Genomic DNA, 22,361 nt, shown 5'->3' with positions numbered 1-22,361 from the left:
TCCCAGGAAAAGCTGGGTCTGCAGAGGGTAACCTGGGAAAACGACCTTTAAAAAGACAGAGGAAATTCAGAAGAACGCACCTGGAGGGGCAGGTGCTGTGGCGCAGCAGTTAAGTTGCTGCTTGGGATACTTGCATTTCATATCAGAGTGCTTGGGATAAAGCCCCGCCCCTGCCTCTGCTTCTGATCCAGCTTCCTTCTGGTGAGCCTGGGAGGCGGTGGATGATGGCCCAAGTGCTTGGGACCCAGCCACCCGTGTGGGAGACCTGGATGGAGTTCCTGGCTAATTGTTCCAGCCTGGCTTAGCCCAGGCTGCTGCAGGCATTTGGGAACTAAATCAGCAGATGGAAGATCTCTCTTTCTTTATCTGTCTCTCTCTCTCTGTCACTCTGCTTTTCAAATAAGTAAATCTTTAAAAAAATCCCCAGAGTCTCTTATTTTTCAAGTAGCAACAATGAGACTTACAGAGGTAAACAACTTGCTGCCACATGCTGTTCCTAATCACTTGTGTTAACTGAGGTGCCCTGGGCTCGAATGCACATCTGCTTTACCATTGAGAAGACACATGCACAGGTGTACCTACCCACCACAGGTGCATGCTCCTATGCACACACATGCACACATAGACCCACACATGCACCTGTGCACAGCCCATGCACATAATCACATGTGTGTGTGCACATATTTACACAGTTGAGCTTCTTCAGGAGCTGTGGACCTCCCTTTATGGAGAAAAGAGCCTTTTTCTGTCATAGCATCCGACACTGAGTCAGAAAACTGGTGTTTCATCTCCTGCTCTGCTCCCAGAGGTGCATCTCAAGCATCCGTCTGTCTGGGAGGGGAAAAGCAGACTCCAAGTGCATGAAAATGAGGGCACAAATGGATCACAGAGCTGTGCATCACATGAGTTTTATCAGACCCTTGTGGCCTAAACTATTTTGAAAATGGTTTGTTTTGGCTGGCCTGAACCAGTCCTCAGAAGTTAAAGACTTTTTAGGCAACCATACGACTTGTAGCAAACTTAAGGGACTGTTCACAAACAGGTTCCAACTCAAGTTAAAGGATGAACATCTAAAAATCCAGTTTACTTTCAAATTATTTTGCAGAAATACCCATCCACAAGTCCTATAAAGGATTCTGTTATATGAGGGCTTTTCACAAAGTTTGTGAAGGGTCCAGTGTTGTGGGGTAGCAGGTTAAGCTAATGTCTGCAATGCCAGTATCCCATATGGGCACCCATTTGAATCCTGGTTGCTTTGCTTCTGATCCAGATCCCTGCTAATGCATCTGGGAAAGCAGCAGAAGATGGTCCAATCCTTGGGTCCCTACACCCATGTAGGAGACCTGGGGCTGGAGTTCCAGGCTCCTGGATTCAACCTAGCCCAGCCCTGGACATTGCAATCATTTGGGGAATGAACCAGCAGATGGAAGATCTCTTTATCTCTGTCTCTCCCTCTCTCTTTAACTCTGCTTTTCAAATAAGTAAATAAATCTTTAAAAAAATTTGTGGAGAAGGTCAACTTTGTGGCATAGTATGTTAAGGCACTGCTAAGGATGGGCTGCATCCCATGTACTGGATTGCTGGGTTGAGTCTCAGCTACTCTGCTTCTGATGCAGCTTCCTACTAATGCATATCAGTAGACAGCAGATCCCAAATGGGCACTGGTTCTAGTCCCAGTTGTCCCACTTCTGATCCAGCTCCTTGGTAATACACCAGGAAAAGTAGCAGAAAATGGACCAAGTACCTGTGTCCCTGTCACCCATGTAGGAGACCTAGATGGGCTTCAAGACCCCTGGCTTTGGCCTGCTTCAGCCTGGGCTGATTCAGCCATTTGGGGAAAGATCCAGCAGATGGAAGATCTCTCTCTGTCTCTATCTCTCCCTCTGACTTTCAAAGAAATAACTAAATCTTTTAAAATAAAGTTTGCATAAAGTGCATATTATGAAAGAACTATGCATTCTTGGGCTGCGGTTGTGGTACAGCAGGTTATGCTGCTGTTTGGGATACTTGCATCCCATATATCAGAGTGCTGGCTTGAGTCCCAGCTACTCTGCTTCTGATGCGGCTCTCTGCTAATGCATCCTGGGAGACAGCAGATGGTGGCACAAGTGCATTGTCCCTGCCAGTCATATGGGAGACTTGGATGAAATTCCTGGCTCCTGATTTCAGCCTGGCACACCCCAGGTTGTTGAGGGCATCTGAGTAGTGAACCAGAGGATGTAAGATCTCTCCCTCTCTCTCTCTCATTCTGTCTCTCCCTCTTTCTCTGTCACTCTGACTAATCAATCAATTTTTGAAAGACTTATTTATTTATTCGAGAGGCAGAATTATATATATAGAGAGACAGAGAGAGGTTTTCCATCCGCTTGTTCATTCCCCAAATGGCCACAACGGCAGGAGCTGGACCAATCCAAGTCAGGAGCCAGGAGCTTCTTCCGGGTCTCCTATGTGTGTGCAGGGACTCAAGCACTTGGGCCATCTTCCACTGCTTTCCTATGCTATCAGCAGGGAGCTGGAGCAGAAGTCGAGCAGCTGGGACTCAAAACGGCACCCATATGGGATGCCAGCATGATAGGTGGCAGCTTTACCTGCTATTCCATAGTGTCAGCCTGAATCATTTTTTTTAAATGCGAATTTCAAAATTTATCCAAGAAAATCAACTTATTATTGAATTCCATTTTCCATGAACTTTGTGAAGTCCCTTCATATTCCCTACACACCCTTAATCATCAGGTTTGCCAGTCTGAGTTTACCAGGCTGGACAGATCTTTAATATTTATCCTTAACATGTGATACAACATTAAAAAAATGCCCAAGACACTGTCTGGGACCCAATTTTATGCTGGCAGAGATGCACTGACCCATAAGTAATTTAAAGGTCAGGTGATTTTAGGGATATATTCAGAATCTCTGGGATCTTTTAAGGGTCAACCACCCAATTGGCAGGCCACGGCTTCCCTCTCAGGTGGTATAAATGGCACCACTGGACTGACGACACAGGGACAGGAGGGTCCTCGGGGACACAAAGATGCCTTTTTTTTTTTTTTAATTTTTGACAGGCAGAGTGGACAGTGAGAGAGAGAGAGAGACAGAGGGAAAGGTCTTCCTTTACCATTGGTTCACCCTCCAATGGCTGCTGCGGCCGGCACGCTGCGCTGATCCGAAGCTGGGAGCCAGGTGCTTCTCCCGGTCTCCCATAGATGCCTGGTTTATGCAAGGCCTTTCCCTCCAGGTACCCCCTCCATCCCCACAGCTCATGCCCTCCAAGGCCTCCCAGCTCAGCTCTGTCTTCTGTATCATGACCGTCGTCATTTGTCAGAAATGAGCTGTGCTCACATCACTCCCTGCCTCAACCACACTCCTGGCATTTCTGTTGTGTGCCAGGGGTGGTGCTTGCAGTTGGGACAACCCAAGGGGAACAACCCAGCCCCTGCTCTGGGGAGGCAGGCAGGCAGTGGGTGCATGGGTGGGGTTTTTCCTGGACAAGCTGACTTCCAGGGCTGCTCCTTCCTCTCCCTTTCCTTGCTGTAGGAAGCCTCCCCTGGGGAAGCAGCCAGGAGGTTACATTTCCACCCTGAGTTCTGGGCATCCTGCCAGCGCTTCCTCTCCTGTCCTGGCGATGTCAAGTGATGTGTGGGAGCCTACCGTCCCACACAGGAAAGCCACTTGGGGGTGGGCCTTTGGCGTAGCGGTTAAGACAGTAGTCAAGAGTCTGGCATCCCACATTGGATTGTGGGATGGTCAATACCTTGCCCTGTTCCTGATTCCAGCTGCTTGCTGATGCAGACCTGTGAGGCAGTAGATGATGGCTCAAGTAGATGAATCCCTGACATCCATTTGGGAGACCTGGAATGACCCCCAAGCTGCTGGCTTAAGCACAGCCTCGCTATGGTTATTGTGGGCATCCAGTATGGATGAGAACTCTCTGTCTATCTGCCCCTCAAATAAAAAAAAATTTAAAAGAAGAAAAAGGCAGCTTTAGCAAATGAATACACTTGGGTATGAATAGATCAAAGGATCAAACAAGAGTGCCTCTGACTCCCAGCTGGTGGGTCTGTGGCAGGTCCCTAGTGGGGCTCAGGATCAGAACCTCCCATCAGAGCCTGAGAACAAAGAGGATGTTAGGATGTCAGGAGCCAACTCACAAAGCCTAGGGGTGAGGGGTAGCCCAGGGAAGTCAGACAATGGAGAAAACAGAGATTACCAGAACAAGACCAGCGATGCCAGACAGGGAAGCAGGAGGTGGTCAGGATGGATTTCAGAATCAGTGCCAAAGCCCTCTGTTGAGACACTAAATGATTTTAGCAGGCTGTTTGGAAATGGTGACATTGGTTGGCTAAAAGAGTTTGATGCAGAGGCTGGCACTGTTGCATAGGGGGTTAAGCCACCATCTGCAATGCTGGTTTCCCATATGAGCACTGTTTCATATCCCAGCTGTTCCACTTCTGATCCAGCTCCCTGCTAATGCACCTGGGCAAGCAGCAGAGAATGGTTCAAATACTTGAGCCCCTGTACCATGTGGGAGACCTGGTTGAAGCTCCTGGCTCCTTGCTTTGACCTGGCCCAGCCCTGGCCATTGAGGCCATTTGGGGAGTGAATCAGTGGATGGAAAAATTCTCTGTCTGTAACTCTTTCAAATAAATAATAAATAAATAAATGTTTAAAAAAAAGGAATTGGGGGAGGGTGGTGAGGGTGGTTTGAGTTTGAATTGTCATGGAGGTTGACTGTCCCAAAGACAGGAAGATAAAAGATATTAACTAGCTTACGTTTTGTTTACAAAATTTATGTATTCATCTACTTAAAAGGCAGAGGGAGGGAGGGAGAGGGAGAGAGAGAGAGAGAGAGAGAGAGAGAGCTCCTATCTATTGATTTACTTCCCATATGCCCACATCAGCTGGGATTGGGTTGGGTCCCAAACTGGCAGCTAGGAACTCAATTCAGGTCTTCTAGGTGGGTGGCAAGAATCCAAATAGGTGAGCCATTACTGTTGCTCTCTCACCTCCCACTCCCCAGCTGGAAACTGAATCAAGAGCAGGAGCTGGACATCAAACCCAAATATGAACGTCTTTTTTTTTTTTTTAATTTTTTTTTTTGACAGGCAGAGTGGACAGTGAGAAAGAGATAGACAGAGAGAAAGGTCTTCCTTTTTCCATTGGTTCACCCCCCAAGTGGCCACTACGGCTGGCGCGTTGTGGCTAGTGCGCTGTGCCAATCCGAAGCCAGGTGCTTCCTCCTGGTCTCCCATGCGGGTGCAGGGCCCAAGGACTTGGGCCATCCTCCACTGCACTCCCGGGCCACAGCAGAGAGTTGGACTGGAAGATGAGCAACCACGACAGAATCCGGCGCCCCAACCCAGACTAGAACCTGGGGTGCTGGCGCCACAGGCGGAGGATTAGCCTAGTGAGCCGCAGCGCCGGCCATGGGATATGAACGTCTAAACACCCACTCCCTCAGTTTGTTTTTAAATGGTTTTATGTCCCAGTGCTGTCTTCAATTCGAGAGTGCTTGTATGATTGGAAGCAAACAAGCCTCTGATGTGTCTGGAGTTTAAAAACCCATATGAGGGGTTGGCAGAAGTGTGCCAGCTAAAATGCACACAATGTTTGGCTTGACTTTGGAATGTAGCTATAACTTAGCATGAGAGTATTTATATTTCAAAGTCTTCCTTCACGGTCACATGCAAATTCATCTAGCTCTTTGCTGGACACAGGAAGGGAGGGGGAGAGAGAGCGAGAGAGGGAGGGAGGGAGAGTGAGGGGAGGGAGGGAGGGAGGAAAGAGGGAAAGAGAGAGAGGAGAAAAAAGAGACAGAAAGAGAACAGGGGTTCAAAGGAAGGAATCAGTGAACAGTGCTTGCTTTGGCCCTTGGTCTCCACAGCATGGATTTCCCTCTATACGCTAATTTCCCCTTGGGATGCTCCCCCTCCTCCATTCCCAGTCCATTTAACCCACATGAGGCTGCCTCCATTCCTCAGTGTTCCTCTTCAGCAGGTGGTCAAAGTACCCCTGACAAGTTGGGAGATGAGCATATGACAAACGACAGCCAGCCCCAGACTTCCCTTAGCATGCTGGAAAAGGAGCACTTCTCCTACGGAGCTTACTAAACTGCTCAGATTTAAGCCTGAGCATGGTCACCAGATGGGAAAAACTTTGCACAGGAGGAAGCTAGCAGAGAGGAAAGCAAAGCTTGGAAGGGTTGAGTCCAAGCCAAAAGAATGACTCCTGAACCTTTTAATTTTGCAAAAATAAAAAAAAATCACCTTTTTGAAAAGCTACTTTGAATTAGGATTCTGTCACATGTGACCAAAATGGCACAGACTACAACAGAGAGACTCCAAGATGAGAAGCCGCAGGGGATAGAAAAAAGCATCTCCATTCATGTTCATCATGAATTCAAAGGGGAGAGGGAAGTCCTTTGAATGGCTTTTGGAACTAGGACTGTGCTTCTGTGTGTGTGACATTTCATCAGGACTGGACCAAGTGAGGGCCCAGGGTCCACAGTCCTTTGCTGGTAACAGGACTCACAGCATTAGGAAATCCTATGATCAGAAGAGATGCTGGAAATCATCTACTCGAATTCTCCACTTAATGCTTAAATCCCTTTAAGCATCTTCAAAAACAGCTCACTCTGATTCTATCTGCACATTTCCAGGGCTTAAGAATTCACTCCCACAGGGGCAGACTGTGATAGGATGAATTCTGTCCCCTACAAAGACATATTGAATTCTTAACCCCTAGAATCTCAGAATAGAGTCGGTCCCTCAGCATCCATGGGGAATTTGATTCAGGACCCCTTTCTGATACCAAAATCTGAGGATGCTCAAGTCCCTTATATATAATGGTGTTGTATTTGCATGGAACCTGCACACATCACCCCTGTACTTTAAATCACTTCTAGAATATTTTAAGATATATTTTATTTCTTTGAAAGGTTGAGTTACACAGAGAGAGAGAGAGAGAGAGAGAGAGTGAGTTTCTATCCGTTGGTTCACTCCCCAAATGGCCACAACAGCCTGGGGTTGGGCCAGGCTGAAGCCAGGAGGCTGGGACTCTATCTGCATCTCCCACATGGGTGCCAGGGGCTCAAGCACTTGGCCATCTTCGGCTGCCTTCTCAGGTGTATTAGCAGGGAGCTGGATCGCAAGAGGAATGGCCAGGACTCCAGCTGGTATTCACATGGGATGCCAGCATTACAGGTTGTGGCTTAACCTGCTACACCATGATGATGGCCCCTCTAGACTCTTTACAAATGTCTACCAGATGCAAATGCTACGTAAATTGTTGTTACACTGTATTGTTTAAGGAATAATGACAAAAGTCTCTGTGTGTTCAATACACACACAATTTTTTTTTCCTAAATATTTTTCCATCCATAATTGGTTGAACCCATGGATGTGGAACCCATGGATATAGAGGATGGACTACATGACCTTATTTGGAAATATGTAGTTAAGATGAGGTCATTATGGTGGGCCCTAATCCAATGTGACTAATGTCCTTATAAGATGAGAGACACAGGGAAAGTGGCCCTGTGCAGATGGAGGCAGAGATTAGCATTACATAGCCATAAGCCAAGCAATGCTTGGGGGACTGGAAGTTGAGACAAGCCTGAAAGAATCTACCCCTCCAGACGCTGGAGAAAAGATAGCTCTGACCACACCTTGACTTTGGACTTCTAGCCTCTGAAATGGTAACAGAATAAATTTCAATCCAGCAAAAAGCAGTGTTGCTTTAAGCCACCCAGTTTGTGGTACTTTGCTATGTTAGCCCTAGGAAAGGAATACGCAGTCTATTTATAGCAGGTTTTGTGTCCAAATGTACTTGTTGATATTGAGCTAAAATTTAACTCTGTGCAACTAATGGTCCCAGCCTGGCCTTCCTGGAGTCAAAGACATGCCTATTCTGCCTCTGAAAAACAGCCTCCAAGCACAGCAATCAAGGCTCTGATCATGCCTCGATGAGATCTGTTTTTGTTTATGTCCTGAGGTCATTTACCACCCTGGTGGCTCGTAAAGCTGTGTGTCTCTAGCCAGTCCTTTGCTCTTTCGTTAGTGACCAACAGAGCTGCATTGTACAAGGTACCCCCATGTCTTCTTTGAGATGGGCTAAACTCAGTGTGAGGGGGAGCAGTTGCTTCCTCTGACAAATCCCCAAAGTGACACCTGTTCATGCAAAATCTTACAGAAACATGGTGATGGTAAGAACTGTGATGCGAAGCTGTTAGAGGAAGAAGCAAAACCATGAGACACAGAAAGATTTCAAGGGGCCGGTGCTATGACGCAGCAGGTCAAAGCTGCGTCATCCCACATGGGTGTTGGTTCCAGTCCTCACTGCTCCACTTCCTATCCAGGTCTCTGTGATAGCCTGAGAAAGCAGTGGAAGATGGCACAAATTGGAGACCTGGCAGAAGCTCCTGGCTCCTGACTTCCGATCATCCCAGCTCCAGCCATTGTGCCTATTTGGGGAGTGAACCAGCAGATAGAAGACTTCTCTCTCTCTCTGCCTCTGCCTCTCTTTAGCTCTGCCTTTCAAATAAATAAATAAATAAATAATCTTTTTATTAAAGAATATTTAAAAAGTTACTATTAACAAAACATCCTGGCTCCTTTTCCAACCAGGGATGCAGGAGTATTATTCTGGGAGGCAGTCCCACCCCAAGCTGGCTGCTTTCAAGCCCCACAGTAGAGCAGAAGTGAGGAGTAACCATCTTCAGGGAGTCTGCACACCTGGAACTCAACTTAGAAGAAATCCCTCCTAGTCAAGACAAAGTCCAACAATAGTGGAACAGAAACTTCTCGGTGCTGAGGCAAAATTTGGAAAATGCACAGAAAACCTCTCAACATTGTCTCGTTGCTTTTTTCTCTAAGAGTAAAAATTACTGCTGCATTACAGGACTCTGGGCTCATGCTGCTCTCTGGATGAACAAAAGGCAAGGTGTCCCGACACTGTGCCAAGTTCTGGCTATGTCATTGATTCTGATTTGCACTCTTATACCCACAAGCTTGCAGTGTTGGCTAATGCCTATAGGGCCAAAGCAAAACTGCCTTTGGTCTGTTCAGCCTGTTCTCTTCATTTTTGTTTTAATGAGGAGCTAGATTTTGGTCACTTTAATGGTAGTTCTTGCAGAAAGGCTAATAAATGAAGAGCTGGTTCTGGACACTCCCCTGGGTCCAGTTTTGATTGGGGTCAACATGGGGTATCCTTGTATAGGGTCACTTATGGAAAGTGCCTTGACAATCCCATGGAGAAATACATGGCATACCATGCTTCCCACTAGAAGGACAACCTGATGTTACCTTCACAAGGACTTATTCTAGCTAAGACCATGAAGAAACCATAAGTGAAGCAGCAGGAGTTTGTCTTCCCCCTTGGTGTAAGATTTTAGGAAAGAACCATCCTTTCTCCCTTCAGTGGATGTTTGGTGAAGCAAGTCTTAGCTGAAGTGGAAGCTTGGCCTATAGATTAAGGTGGAGCGCTTCAGAGATACACCCAGAAATGTTCTAGGCACCCAAATGGCTAGTGGGGAAGTGGCAACTTGACAGCTTAGAGGCAACAGCAAGGATGGACTGGGTTTCACTGGTAGGGTTTTTCTGCTGAGACTGAGGATAACAGAACTCTCTCTACATCCTTCATGCTCTTCCTGAAAACAGTCAACATCCCTGAGATGGGTCTGTACCAGGATAATGTACTGAGGACAACTGGTATGGTTTGAGCAGGATTTGGCTCCCCAAACTCATGCAGACATTTAAACCCCAGAGTCTTACATAAATGGTTAATGAATTCATGTTCATAGTCGATGGCTTAAGGGTGGAGACTTCATCCCATTATGGTGTCTGAAGGTGGGGTTCTTTGGGAAGTGATTGGATTGGATTAGGTGGCTGGGGTAGATCCCGTGATTGAATCATGGTGGCTTTATAGACAGAGGCACATGGACATTCAGGATGAACATGCTCCCTGTCTTTCTCTGCTTCGTGGCTCACCATGTGGTCCTCACTCCTCACGTTTTCCATCCTCATCACACACTAGGCCAATGGGACCACCTGATCTTGGACTGAGAACCTCCAAAACCATAAGATGAAATAAACCTTCTAAGAAGCTCCTCTCAGGTATTTCGGTTATAGTACTGAAAAGCTAATACAATAACCTATCCAGAATTGTAAATATTAGAGAAAAAATTTTATGATTTTTTTTTTGGTTAAGGTTGTCTATTCTGAAGAATGTGAGTATCCAAAGAAAATGGAATTAGGGGCAGTAAGGGCCATGGGAGAGGACTGACCAGCTCGAATACAAGACAGGGGCTTAGAGGAGCAGGGAGGGCATAAAATAAGAAAATGACCACAGAAGCCTGCGGAGCTGGAGGACTTCTGTGAGGACCTACAGGCACGTGGTCCCAGCTCCTTGCCTTTCCATTCATCATGCAACAGGATGGGTGGGATACACCTTGACAGCCAGTTAAAGGTGGGGAGACAGAGTCTACCGAGTTTGCCAGAGGAGAGTCCTTTCTGCTCCAGACTCAATCTGCCCTTCAGTGCCAAAGAATTCAGAAATTTTTACCTACCCAACACACCCCTCTACACCTGTGCTTGCTTTTTCTTTCTTGTCCTCTTGTCCCTCCCTGCCTGCCTTCCTTCTTCCCTTCCTCTCTCTTGCTCTTGCTCTCGCTCTTTCTCTTTCCTTACTTAGAAACTTATAACACTTTAGAAAGAATACTCTTGCAATATGGGCTTATTACTTAGTAGATATGGCCTTTGTCAATGACCTTACGGGGCTTCTGAGTAGCAGCAAATGCCCTCACACGATTACTGTATAAAATTGGTTAGAATGGGGTTTCCAGATTCAGTGGAGGTCAGACACTAAAAGCAATGACAACAGAATAACTCATTCTAAAGAGATTGCATATATTTTCATTATTACAAAATAAAATAATACTTTCATGATACAAGAAATTATATAATGCCAAATTTCAAATCTTCAAAATTGCAGTTGCATGCCTAACTTATGAAAATTTTGCTTCATCAGGAAACAAGCACACTCAGACCGTAGGTTGGTAGTATGAAGTAAGTGGTTTTGCCTCTTGACATAACAATGCAGGGTACATGGAAGGGAAGTGCGGCAGACACCACCCTTGTCTTGAAGTACAGAACCTGTTCATTTAGTCCAGGTAAACTACTCTCTTCCATATGATTGTGGGTTTCACTAAATTAACTGTAGAAATATTATTCCCCCCACCCCCTTTGCCAGGGACTGGTTTAGGAGAGGCAACAGTCAATGATGAATGAACAATGAAACAGAAGCCCAATGAGGAACCTCTGAGAGATGTTTCCTTGCTCTTTAAAGACATGGATAGAGGCCGGCGCTGTGGCATAGTGGGTAAAGCAGCTGCCTGCGGTGCCAGCGTCCCATATGGATGCCGGTTCGAGTCCCAGCTGCTCCACTTCCGATCCAGCTCTCTGCTATGGCCTGGGAAAGCAGTGGAAGATCACCCAAGTCCTTGGGCCCCTGCACCCATGCAGGAAACCTGAAGGAAGCTCCTGGCTCCTGGCTTTGGATCGGTACAACTCCAGCTGTTGCGGCCACCTGGGGAGTGAGCCAGCAGATGGAAGATTTCTCTCTCTCTCTCTCTCTCTGTAAGTTTGCCTTTCAAATAAATAAATCTTAAAAAAATAAAAAAGACATGGATAAAGAAGCTCCCCCTCTCTTCCTCTACCACACATTGTCACATCTGGGAGGACTGCTGATTTCCACACGGTGCATCAATTTTGTGACTATGAGGACAGCTGGTTGATGACAGAGATGATCCCTTCAGGATGGAAGACAGAAACATGGAAGCAAGCTGAGCTCTTGAGAGTATCACGGTGTTGTGAAATTAAACAACTCCAGAGCAGCTCTACCACAGGAGCTCTTGTTAGTGTAATTCTATTGTTTCCTTACTGTTTGAGCCAACTGAGATATGATTTTCCAATGAAGCAAAGGCGGTCCAGGAAATGACAAAATGCATTTGTATCCCTCTTCCCAAAAAGTCACTTTGGAGATGATATATCAAAGTTATGACTAAAAACTTAAAAATTTTAAGCAAGCTGAAAAAATGCAGAGATACGTGGACATGGAAATCACATTATGAAAGAGGAGAAGTAGACCATAAAGAGCAGAGACAGGATCCTAAAAAATATAAATATTCACATGGCTTCTACCAAAAGAAATTCAATTCATAGCAGCAGTTTATTATTAAGTGCTCATTAGAGTCTGTTTCCATAAATCGTTACTCAGGTTGAAATATTGCAAGTTTCTGAGAAAACAGACAGTGTCAGGTCACAGATCTGAACTTCTGCTCAAAATAAATGGCAGAGGGCTGGCACATGCTTTGGGAAATGCGTCTAGCACCAGTCACTCCACATCTCTCTGGAGCTTGTCCCCGGTGTAATTAACCATTACAATGACCAAAATATATGAAAGAACTTTGCAGAAAAATGCCAAATACACAGATTTCAAAGAAAAGTTAGCATTGTAAACAAGTCACGAAAGGAAACGAAGGGAAAACAGCACAAGAGGACATTCACATTTCTTACACAATCAATTTCCGAAAATATGTCAGAAGCACGGCCTGAGGCTTGTTTTAATTGGCAGCAACACAAGGGAAATTCAAATCTAAGTCCCAGAGGCTGCAGTGCTGGGAATGCTGTCTGTGTCTGCCTCGGTAGCAGAGGAAACATCGAGAAGGGGAGACGTGGACATAGAGGGAGCCTAGCAAACTCGAATCACATGCAAAGGTTGCAGGACTCTTTCCGTAGGAGGTGCTTTTAAGTCCTTTCTTTCCAGCGTTCCTTTTCACCAATGAAACTGAACCCCGTTATTCTTAGTACTGACAGCTGAATGAAGACAGATCAGAAAATCAAGACCAAGGAAATTACCCTAAAACTGGGAGCTGTGCTGTGCACTGCAGTGAAATCATTCACGAAAACACATTTAATTACACTTAATCAAACACACTTCACCCCCTAAGCTTTCCCGCAGCTTCACGTCATTCAATTTCTCAAACACTGACTCAAAGAACACATTCTACCAAAGTTTTTTTTTTATTATTAAGTATTAGTTTTCTTTGTATTTTGAACTACAGCCCAAGGTTAATTGTTCTCAGATCTGGATTTTGGTGTGTGTGTGGTGGGGGTCACATTTCTTTTGAATTTGATGAGGTATTACCAACTGGAGCCAGTTTAATGAAGCGAGAGAAATGTCAGATTAACTGGGAGGTATGCAGCAGCAGCAAAGAAAACTCAGGGTTTTACAAGACAATTAAGCATAGTGTAACACCTCCTCGCACACGGCAATGGCTAGCACATTAGGGAGAAGTTTGCTAAACGGTACTTACGTGTTAGTGATTTATTGACCTGCTCAGAGGTCTCTGCCTGATCAGGTGAGTAGCTCAAGCACACCTCAGCAGGTGCCCCTGGGCTCAGCTCCCTAAACAAGCTCCTGCCATTCAATGCTGCTTTCCTCCTGGCACTTCTCTACCCTCTCATGCCTCAAGTTCATCTCAGGAGCTTAAATGGAACTGAGAGTCTCCATTTGGATCCTTCTAGAATCCTGTACACGCAAGGAAACACTCAGTAAATACATGCTGGTTGACTGGTTAATTTCTGACGTATTTTGAAAGCCAAGCAAAAATTTGGGTCACAAAAATTCTAGAAGTGAAGCCAGAAAATCTAAGTTCAAATTGTGGTCTGACCACTTACTGGGAGATCTGGTGTTAGTCTATGCACAGTTTCCTCATTTGCAAATAAATGAATGATAGTTACTGGTCTAGGTAATTAATATAGACCAAAGTCTTTACTCCTCCTAACAAGTCTATAGGGTAGGATGCCAAACTCGCCTTCATTTTACAGAGGAGACAGGCACAGATCACAAAGCTAGCAAGCATCTAAGCTGAGATTGAACCCCAAGCAGGTTCGTTCTAGAAAGTAGGTTCTTGACCAGTATAAGGTTCAATTAAATGAGTGACTGTTTGGAAAAGTGCCTTGTACATTTCAGAGAGGGGTGCAGGTTCTAGGTCACTACTGAAATGACAGAGATGAAAACGATGGATTAGAACAATTGCTCTGTATGGGGTAGCTCCAGTGCCCTGTCACGAGGCTGCCGATGCATTCAAATTGGCAGCTCAAGGGCACTGCAAGAAGGAGCTTGAGCTGCCGCAGTAAGAAGCTCCCGGGAAGCCTGTTAAAATGCAAGGCTCCAGGCCTCAATCCCAGACAGTCTGTCCAATATGTCTGTCTACAGGCCTATGAGCTTGCAGGGGGTCATAGAGTTCATGTTCAGAAGCCTTGGACTTTGGGAGGCCAAGTACATGCAGGACGAGCCCATCACACGCAACTTGAGGTTGAATTCCAGCTGCTGTCCTGGGAGATTCAACCCTCTTGAGCCTCAATTTCCAAAAGAAACAGGCGGAGCCCTTTCAAAGCACTTGTAGAGATTCTCCTACTTGGTTCTCCCCTCATCCCCGGTCACCTTGAAAAGCAGTAGTTCAGTAAGTACCTGGAAAATGCTCATTCTAGCGGTGTGGTGTGAAAGGGAGCTAACATCCTTTACAAGGCCTGTCCTACCCCTTCCCAGACTGACATATGAAATGGTCAAAGGCTCTGGTCCAAGGTTGGGTATCTATCCAAGCTGAGACACTTACAGCCTTTCCCCGGAAGCCAGGAACTCTGTCTCTAGGCCCGTCTTTCTGGGGTTGGGAGATGAGGGCACTGAGAACAGAGATCTTGATCAAGATCAGCTGTGTGGGTGCAGCCTGCCCGAAAGGACACTGCTAAGAGTCAGAAAGAGGGAGAGGACGGGCCGGCACGAGTCCCAGCGGCATGGGAAGCCCTGGTTAGTCACACACGCAGCCCAGCTGCACCCTTATCCACCCTGTGATCAGGCTGTGTGAGTCAGTAAGTGCCCAGTTTTCCCAGACCAGCTCAGACCGGGTTTTGTCACTTGCAATCCAAAGGCCCCTGACTAATACACGGAATAAAATTCTGTTAGCTGTGATTAGGCCCCTGTGGAGCTTAGAGAACCACCAGGAACCACGTGCTCATTCTGCTCCTCCCCCCCCCCCCCCCCCATTGATAGCTGCAGCCCGAGTCAATGGAGGAGGCGTGTGAAGCTTAGGACAGGGGCAGTGAGCTAAGGCTGCCTAATTCTGCAAGAACCCCAGCATGCGGAGCTAATCATTAAAACCAACATGAGTACAAAGCAATATTGAGAGCCAACATGACCAAGAAAATAAATGCAAATATGAAACAAGGGCAGCTGGAATAAAAAGAAAAACTGAAGGTGTTTCAGTGGGTGGATTTGATCCATACCAAGAAGGCAGAAGCATTTGCTTTCCTCTGCCTCCTGCGATTGTGTTTCCCAGGGCAGCTTAGGAGAGCAACATTGCAGACAGGGGCCAGTGTGGTGGCACAGTGGATAAAGCTGCCACCTGCGACACTGGCATCCTACATGGGCACCAGTTTGAGTCGTGGTTGCTCCATTTCTGATCCAGCTCCCTGCTAATGGCCTGGGACAGCAGCAGAAGATGGTCCAAGTACTTGGTCCCCTGACACTCAGAAGAAGCTCCTGGCTCCTGGCTTTGGCCTGACCCAGCCTTGGCCACTGTGGCCATCTGGGGAATGAACCAGCAGATGGGAGGTCTCTCTCTCTCTCTCTCTCTCTCTCTGCCTCATTCTCTCTCTCTGTAACTCTGTAACTCTGACTTTCAAATAAATAAATAGGTCTTTAAAAAAAAAAAGCTCATGGAAAACATGCATTACGAAAAGGCTATACATAGATTTTGAATTTTTTTTGCACTCACATGGAATTCATGAATTTTGTAAAAGGCCCTTGTTCTCCTGTTATTGCAGTCCATATAGTGCCAGGGTACTCAGTGTCTTGTCCCAGGACCAGGGACATCAGCATCACCTGGAGTGTTATTAGAAATGCGGAACCTGAACTCTACTGATTGAATCAGACTCTCTAAGCCCCCAGAAATTTCTTTTGAACAAGCTTTCAAGGTACACTGGTATGCTGCACGGTTTGAAAACCACCGGCACTGTGTTTTGGGTAAGCCTGGGGCTCTGGAATCAGGGCCAGGTTCTTGAACTTTGCATAAACCACAGTAGGAACAGTGCCACTGGAGTTCCACACTGTTCCTGGTTAGTGACTTACTATCTGTATAGCAAGTTACTTTATCTCCTTGAGCCTCGGCTTCTTTATTTTTCAAACAGAAAGAAGAGTAGGCATCCAACTTATGGATTGATTCAAGAATTTAATGAATACATGAATACATGAATAATGAATACATGAAGTACTCAGTTCAGTACCTAGCATATAGTGTATGCACTCAATACATGTTGATTTTGTATTTGCATTATTTTTTTAAAGATTTTATTTATTTATTTGATAGGCAGAGTTACAGACAGTGTCAGAGAGAGAGAGAGAGAGAGAAAGGTCTTTCTTCCGTTTGTTCACTCCCCAAGTGGCCGCAGTGGCTGGAGCTGCGCCAATCCGAAGCCAGTCTCCCATGCAAGGGCCCAAGGACTTGGGCCATCTTCCACTGCTTTCCCAGGCCACAGCAGAGCATTGGACTGGAAGAGGAGCAGTCGAGACTAGAACCGGTGCCTATATGGGATGCTAGCGCTGCAAGCAGCATCTGGCCCCCTGTATTTGCATTATTTTGCTGCTGTCCTGATTCCAGTTGCAGCACGTGGGCCTAGGGAAGCCAGAAGGTATCTCTAGAGAGAATTGTTCTTTTGAAACACTCTGTGGCATCCGGTGTTTATTCTTTGTGCATAGAAAATTTTCTACTCATTCTCTAATACCCTACCCATGGTTACCTACACTATGAGGACTTCCCAGAGCTGAGGCATCCTCTCTTCTCCCAGGCATCCTCCATCCTCCTTCAAAGCCTTCAGACTGCCTGCTAATGGACCTTGGCTCTCCTGCTGACTATCTTGAGAAAGCTTCTTTTCTCTCCTCTCTCTCTCTCCTCTCTCCTCTCTGCTCTCTCTCTCTCTCTCTCAACAAGTGGTAGTCAATTTATCAAAACAGTTTGTTGGCTTAGGCATCTGCAATGGTGACTTCAGCTTCTACTGCTGGCTCAACGCTGACGGAAGCAACCTGTTTACCAATCTCAGAAGGACTCTGCAGGTCAATGCGCGGCTGATGGAGTCTCATCTGGAACCGACCCCACGTCGTGGAACCTTCACCACAGGTGTTTTCCTGGTAGTGATTTGCAGGGTCTTGGTAGGCATCTGAACTGGTCCTTTCACTTCCAGATTCTTCTCCTTTGCTCCTCTGATCAAGTCAGCACACACCTTCCCCAGGGACTTGGTGTTGCGGCTGGTCAGGGTGATCCTAATTCGGTGAGTGGCCACCTCCGTTCCACGGGCGTCTTTCCGGTCCCTTTAAAAGCCATGGCTGCGTTGTGGCTTCCTGACCGACTTGCTCCTTGGTGAGAGCAAACAGCAGTGAGTCAGGAGCAGGAGCGGGCGAAAACACGCTCCGCACCTGGCACTACCACGTCTTCCTCAGAAAGAAGCGTCTTCACTTTTCTATGCCCCAGCTTCCTCAGCTGGAAAATCAGACGAATAACTGTCTTCACCAGTAGGGCTGCTGGGTTATTAAATGCGGTAATATGTGTGAAGTACTTACAATGCTACTTGGCATACAGCAAGTGCTAAATAACTCCCGGCTCTGTCTTCTGGTGCCTCGCAGGTACAGGTGCAGGATGGGCGAGAGTGTGATGAATGAATGGATATGGGGCTGGGCCAAGACTATGGTGAGTAAGGACTTGCCTTGGGTATAAAATTTAAGTGGGCCTAATAAACTCAGTTCCAATAAATTCTGGAGTAGTTCCAATAAAACTTTATTTGTAAACACAGGCAGGTGGCCAATGGCCATAGTTTGCTAATTTGGATTTTAAAAACCATTGAATTAAAAAATGATTTGTCTTGATTACGGGGGCCTGAGGCATGGAACAAAGCTGTTTAATCTGTGCTTTCCCCTGTGGCCGGCCCTCAGAGCACAGGCCCTGATAGGTGCAGCTCTTCCTCACTTCACCATCTGTCTCTGAGTGAATAATGAATGTGCAACGGGAGCTCCAAAGTACACTGTTTTGCAGCTTCCTGTCTACAGCCTGGAGCAAAGTCACTCCGCTTGTCTCTCTATGCAGAGGCTCCTTTGCAACATCCAGGACAGAATTAAAAAATTGTATTCATTTTTCATTTTATTTGAAAGGCATTCAGAGGGGTGGGGGAGAAAGAGAGATCTTTGACCCATTGGTTCATTCCCCAGATGCCTACAATAACTAGGGCTGGGCCAGGCCAAAGCCCAAAGGCCAGAAAATCTGGGTCTCCCACATGGGCGGCAGGGACCCAAACCTGAACCATCATCTGCTGTTTCCCAGCACGTGCATTAGCAGGAAGCTGAAATTAGAAGCAGAGCTGGGACTTGAAACAGGTGTTCCTATATGAAATGCAGGTGACTCAAGCAGTGTCTTAATCACTGTATCAAACGCCAAAAAAAATTTTCAAAAGCAGTATGAACTCAAAGCAAGTCAGTGCATCTGCAGTTTTCAGATAAAATCATATATATGTGTGTGTGTGTGTGTGTGTGTGTATCCCATTGGTTCTGCTTATCTGGAACCCTTAATACACATGTGTTGAGTGTGTGTGTGTGTGTGTGTACACATACATGTTTGGCTTTGTGATATTTTATGGAACTTTCAAGGATGTGTGTGTGTGTCCATAACCATGTGAAAAGAAGAGTCGCCTCTTTCAAAGGAGAAGTGACTTTGGCTAGTGGCTCTGCTGCAAGACACACATGCTCACATTTCAGGGGCAGTCTGTGGCTGTGCCTGCTTTTTGCTGGAGCTTCCCCTCATTAAGGGACAGCCAGTTTCCCAGCATACCTGCCACCTCTGTGTAAGGGAGCACACCATTGCTTGTACTTGCAGAGACCAGTCTCGTGCAGGTCCCCAAGCTCTGATACTGGCACAACTGTGATAAGATAATGGCTATTTTACTGAGACAGTGCACTGTGCAAACCCTGACAGGGGATTTCTTTCCTTCTCTTTTTGTTATCATGCAGCAAAAATGGAAACCATTTAGGGAAGTGAGAGCGGCAGGCTCTGGAGGTCCAAGTGACGTGTGTCGTTGTGCTCATCCAAAATCGGATCAAATCTGGGTTTCTCTTTCTCTTTAAGGATGATGTTGAAGTCTCAAGGTCTTTGATATTTTGTGGCAAGTATGGCTCTGAGTGTGCAGAAGGAAGAGGCAAAGCCCCAGGAAAGGCCTGGTAATGGTTTGGGATGAGACATGAGAGTAGAATGCACATAGAAGACCCTGCCCCATGACCACTGATTTGTGAAGTCTTACTGGCTACAGGCTGGGCATTGCCCATCTGCATTGGCCTCCAGTGAGTGCCCTTTAGAATTCTGAATCAGAAACTGTCCTTGGCATTCACCCTGCTGGGCAACAGCCATGTGCCACAGTCGTACAGCTCTTGGCTTCTTTGTAATTGACAGAGATGTGTCTACTTCCTGTACTCTGAGCCTGGTTGGATGCTCCCACCATGGGGGTCTCACTGTGCCCTGCACCCCCCTCACAGACCACAGACACCCAGGCCTTGCATGCTTCTTGTTTGACTTCCTCTTCCCCTGGACTCTGCACTCCATGAGGGCAGGAAGTGTCTTGGCCATCAGCATGTTCCCAATACCAAAGCACTGTGCCAGGCATAGTGTGGATGCTTTATAAATGTTTATTGAATAACAACATCTGTAGGAAAGTAAGTCTTCAAAAAGCTGCTGCCCAGCCCAAGGCTGGGATTCTTAGTGTCTATGTCTTTGGCACGACCATTAGCCACAATTCCCCCACTCTGTAAGGTGGGGAAAACACCTGTCTCCAAGGGTTATTACGAGATTAAAGGCAGAGCTCACTCAAGACAGCATGCAGTGGATTATCTTGTTCTCAACTGTTTCCGGCCCTCCCAATCACAACATTATACATCCTGATCCACTGCCAAGAAACCTGCAGTGCTGCCCTGTGGGGTAGTAACCTTCCCTACCTGGCAAATGCTAGGTTTGGCCATGTGATCTGTCTTGGCCAATGGAATGTGAGCTACAGGTGTCATAGCCAAGCATGAACTTAAGGAGCCACTGCACAGCTGCTGGTCCTCTTTTCCCTCTGTCATGAGACTGGAGTCCCATGTAGGGGCTCTTCCTTCAGCCAGGGTCCTGCACAGAGCAGAGCTGTAGGCATGCCTTATCCAATACCAAACACAAGCAAGAAATAAACTGTTACTGGTGTTGCACATCACAGCAGAGAAAGCTGACTGATACACGGTGTCTGCTACCATTTAGTAAGCCCCCTGGGGAACGAATAAACAAGTTCTGAGGCTTCCACCACATCAAGTGCTCCGGTGTGTTCGGTTCTCTGGATATAACATGCAATCGCTGGAATAAAGGCAAGGTGGTGTTTTGTGGCAAAAAGGGAAGTGGAGGGGTGGGCATTTTGGTGGCACAATGGATTAAGCCACAGCTTGGAATGCCCACATCCCATGCCAGAGTTCTGGTTCGTTTCCCGGCTGTTACACACCTTGGTCCAGCTTCCTAATAATGCGCCTGGGAGGCAGCAGATGAAGGTCCAAGCCAGACCCAAGTTTCTGGCTCTGGGTTCCTGGCAGCAGAGGATGGAGTTCCTGGCACCTGGCTAGGGCTTGGTATAGCCCCAGCTGTTGAAAGCATTTGGGGAGTGAACCAGTAGATCAAAGACTTCTCTCTTTGTCTCTATCCCTCTCTCTCTGTCACTGTACCTCTTAAATGAATAAGTAAATCTTTAAAAAGAAAAAAAAAAGGTGGAGGGAGTGGATTTTTCTTTTTAATTGGTTGCAAAGTTGGCCCATTCTACTGGGTGACAGCAGTGCCTGTAGCCTGGAAAATCCACCCAGAGCTTCATTCCTGGATTATTCACTCCAAATGGTGATTTATATTAGTTGGGGGTATTTTACTTTTATTGAACTACTACTTGAGAATAGTGTGCTAACTCCCTTGTGCTCATATGCATGGATTTCAAACATGTTTGGCACCAAAATAAACATACTTTTTAACTCCATTTTCTATGAGCTTTTGGAAATTACCCTCTTACTTGGTACCTCGTTGAATCCTCACAACAATGCCGTGTGATACAGTGAGGAATCAAGGCACATGGAACCTGGGGAGATGTCCTATGTGTGAGCCTTCCCTCCTCTACAACATCACGCCAGAATTTGGCAAAGATGAGTATTTTTGTGTCACTTCCTGGACACTAGTGGTGGGGTCATACACCCCCCTCTGTCTCCCCTTCACTATGCCACTAGTGGCAGCAACTAGGTAGGTACCAACATGGCCCACATCATACAGATGAGAAAAAGTCGCTTTGAGAGATAAGAAATAAACCAGCAGCCATCCAGCCAGCAGCAGCAAAGCCTGGACTGCAAGCCAGATGCACCAGACTCCAGAACATTAATCCCCACATCAGAGCATCTCCCAAGTCCAGCCACACCACATCCCCTTCTGCTCCTCGCCCCAGACTGGGTGATCCTCACCCTACGCAGCTCTTCAGGCTGCAGCCACTGTTCCTTCTACACCAGCAGGCTGCCCAGACAACACCCAAGATCAAGGAGAGGCAACAGAAAAGCCCTGCGAGAGAAGCTGGCTGCGGGCTTCCTTTTCCCTTCATTCTGATCTATACCCACATTCATTTATATGCCAGGCCTTGTGTTAAGCCCCGATTCTTGTCCTTAGGAGTTCCTCCCTGTAAGACAGATGTGCAAACAATGAAGATGATAAGGTCTGCTAAGGGGGCAGTAGAGAAGAGAGAATTGGTGGATGTAAAGGAGGTGTGCACACTGGCTGAACCTCTGAGACGGATTCAGGGAGTAGGTAGGATTTTAGCCTGAATGAGCCATCTGTGAACAGGAGGAGTTGCAAAGAAGGGCAGCCCTGCTCAGGGCAGGGGCAAGGGTCCCTGTGGGGGTGCTGTGGCATGCAGTAGTCATTCATCCAGGAACACAGACACCAGCTTTCGGAGGGGCCGAGTCCCAGTCACAGGAAGGCCTGGTTTGCATTCTGCAGAACTGCAACATGCCCAGTCTTCAACACGTTGGTTAACAAAGATTCAGACCCAAGAGGAAATTCAAGGCCTGTTGGAATGCATAGGAATCTGGAGACAAGAATCCTGGGCCGGCGCTGTGGTGTAGCGGCTGGGGCCGCCGCCTGCAGTGCTGGCATCCCATGTGGGCACGGGTTCTAGTCCCAGATGCTCCTCTTCTGATCCAGCTCTCTGCTATGGCCTGGGAGAGCAGTGGAG

General features: G+C 46.8%; 1 protein-coding gene and 1 pseudogene across 10 annotated transcripts in view; both read right to left on the bottom strand.

Moving 5' to 3' along the window:
* Nucleotides 1-22,361, bottom strand: part of PALM2AKAP2 (PALM2 and AKAP2 fusion) — a 593,877-nt gene that overhangs the window by 151,583 nt on the left and 419,933 nt on the right.
* Nucleotides 17,074-17,410, bottom strand: LOC149128851 (small ribosomal subunit protein uS10 pseudogene; annotated as a pseudogene).

This window comes from Oryctolagus cuniculus, chromosome 1 (assembly GCF_051225735.1).
Source record: "Oryctolagus cuniculus isolate XC-2025 breed Fujian yellow rabbit chromosome 1, ASM5122573v1, whole genome shotgun sequence".
Classification (NCBI taxonomy): Eukaryota; Metazoa; Chordata; class Mammalia; order Lagomorpha; family Leporidae; genus Oryctolagus; species Oryctolagus cuniculus.
This window is presented reverse-complemented; position numbering and strand designations above follow the sequence as displayed.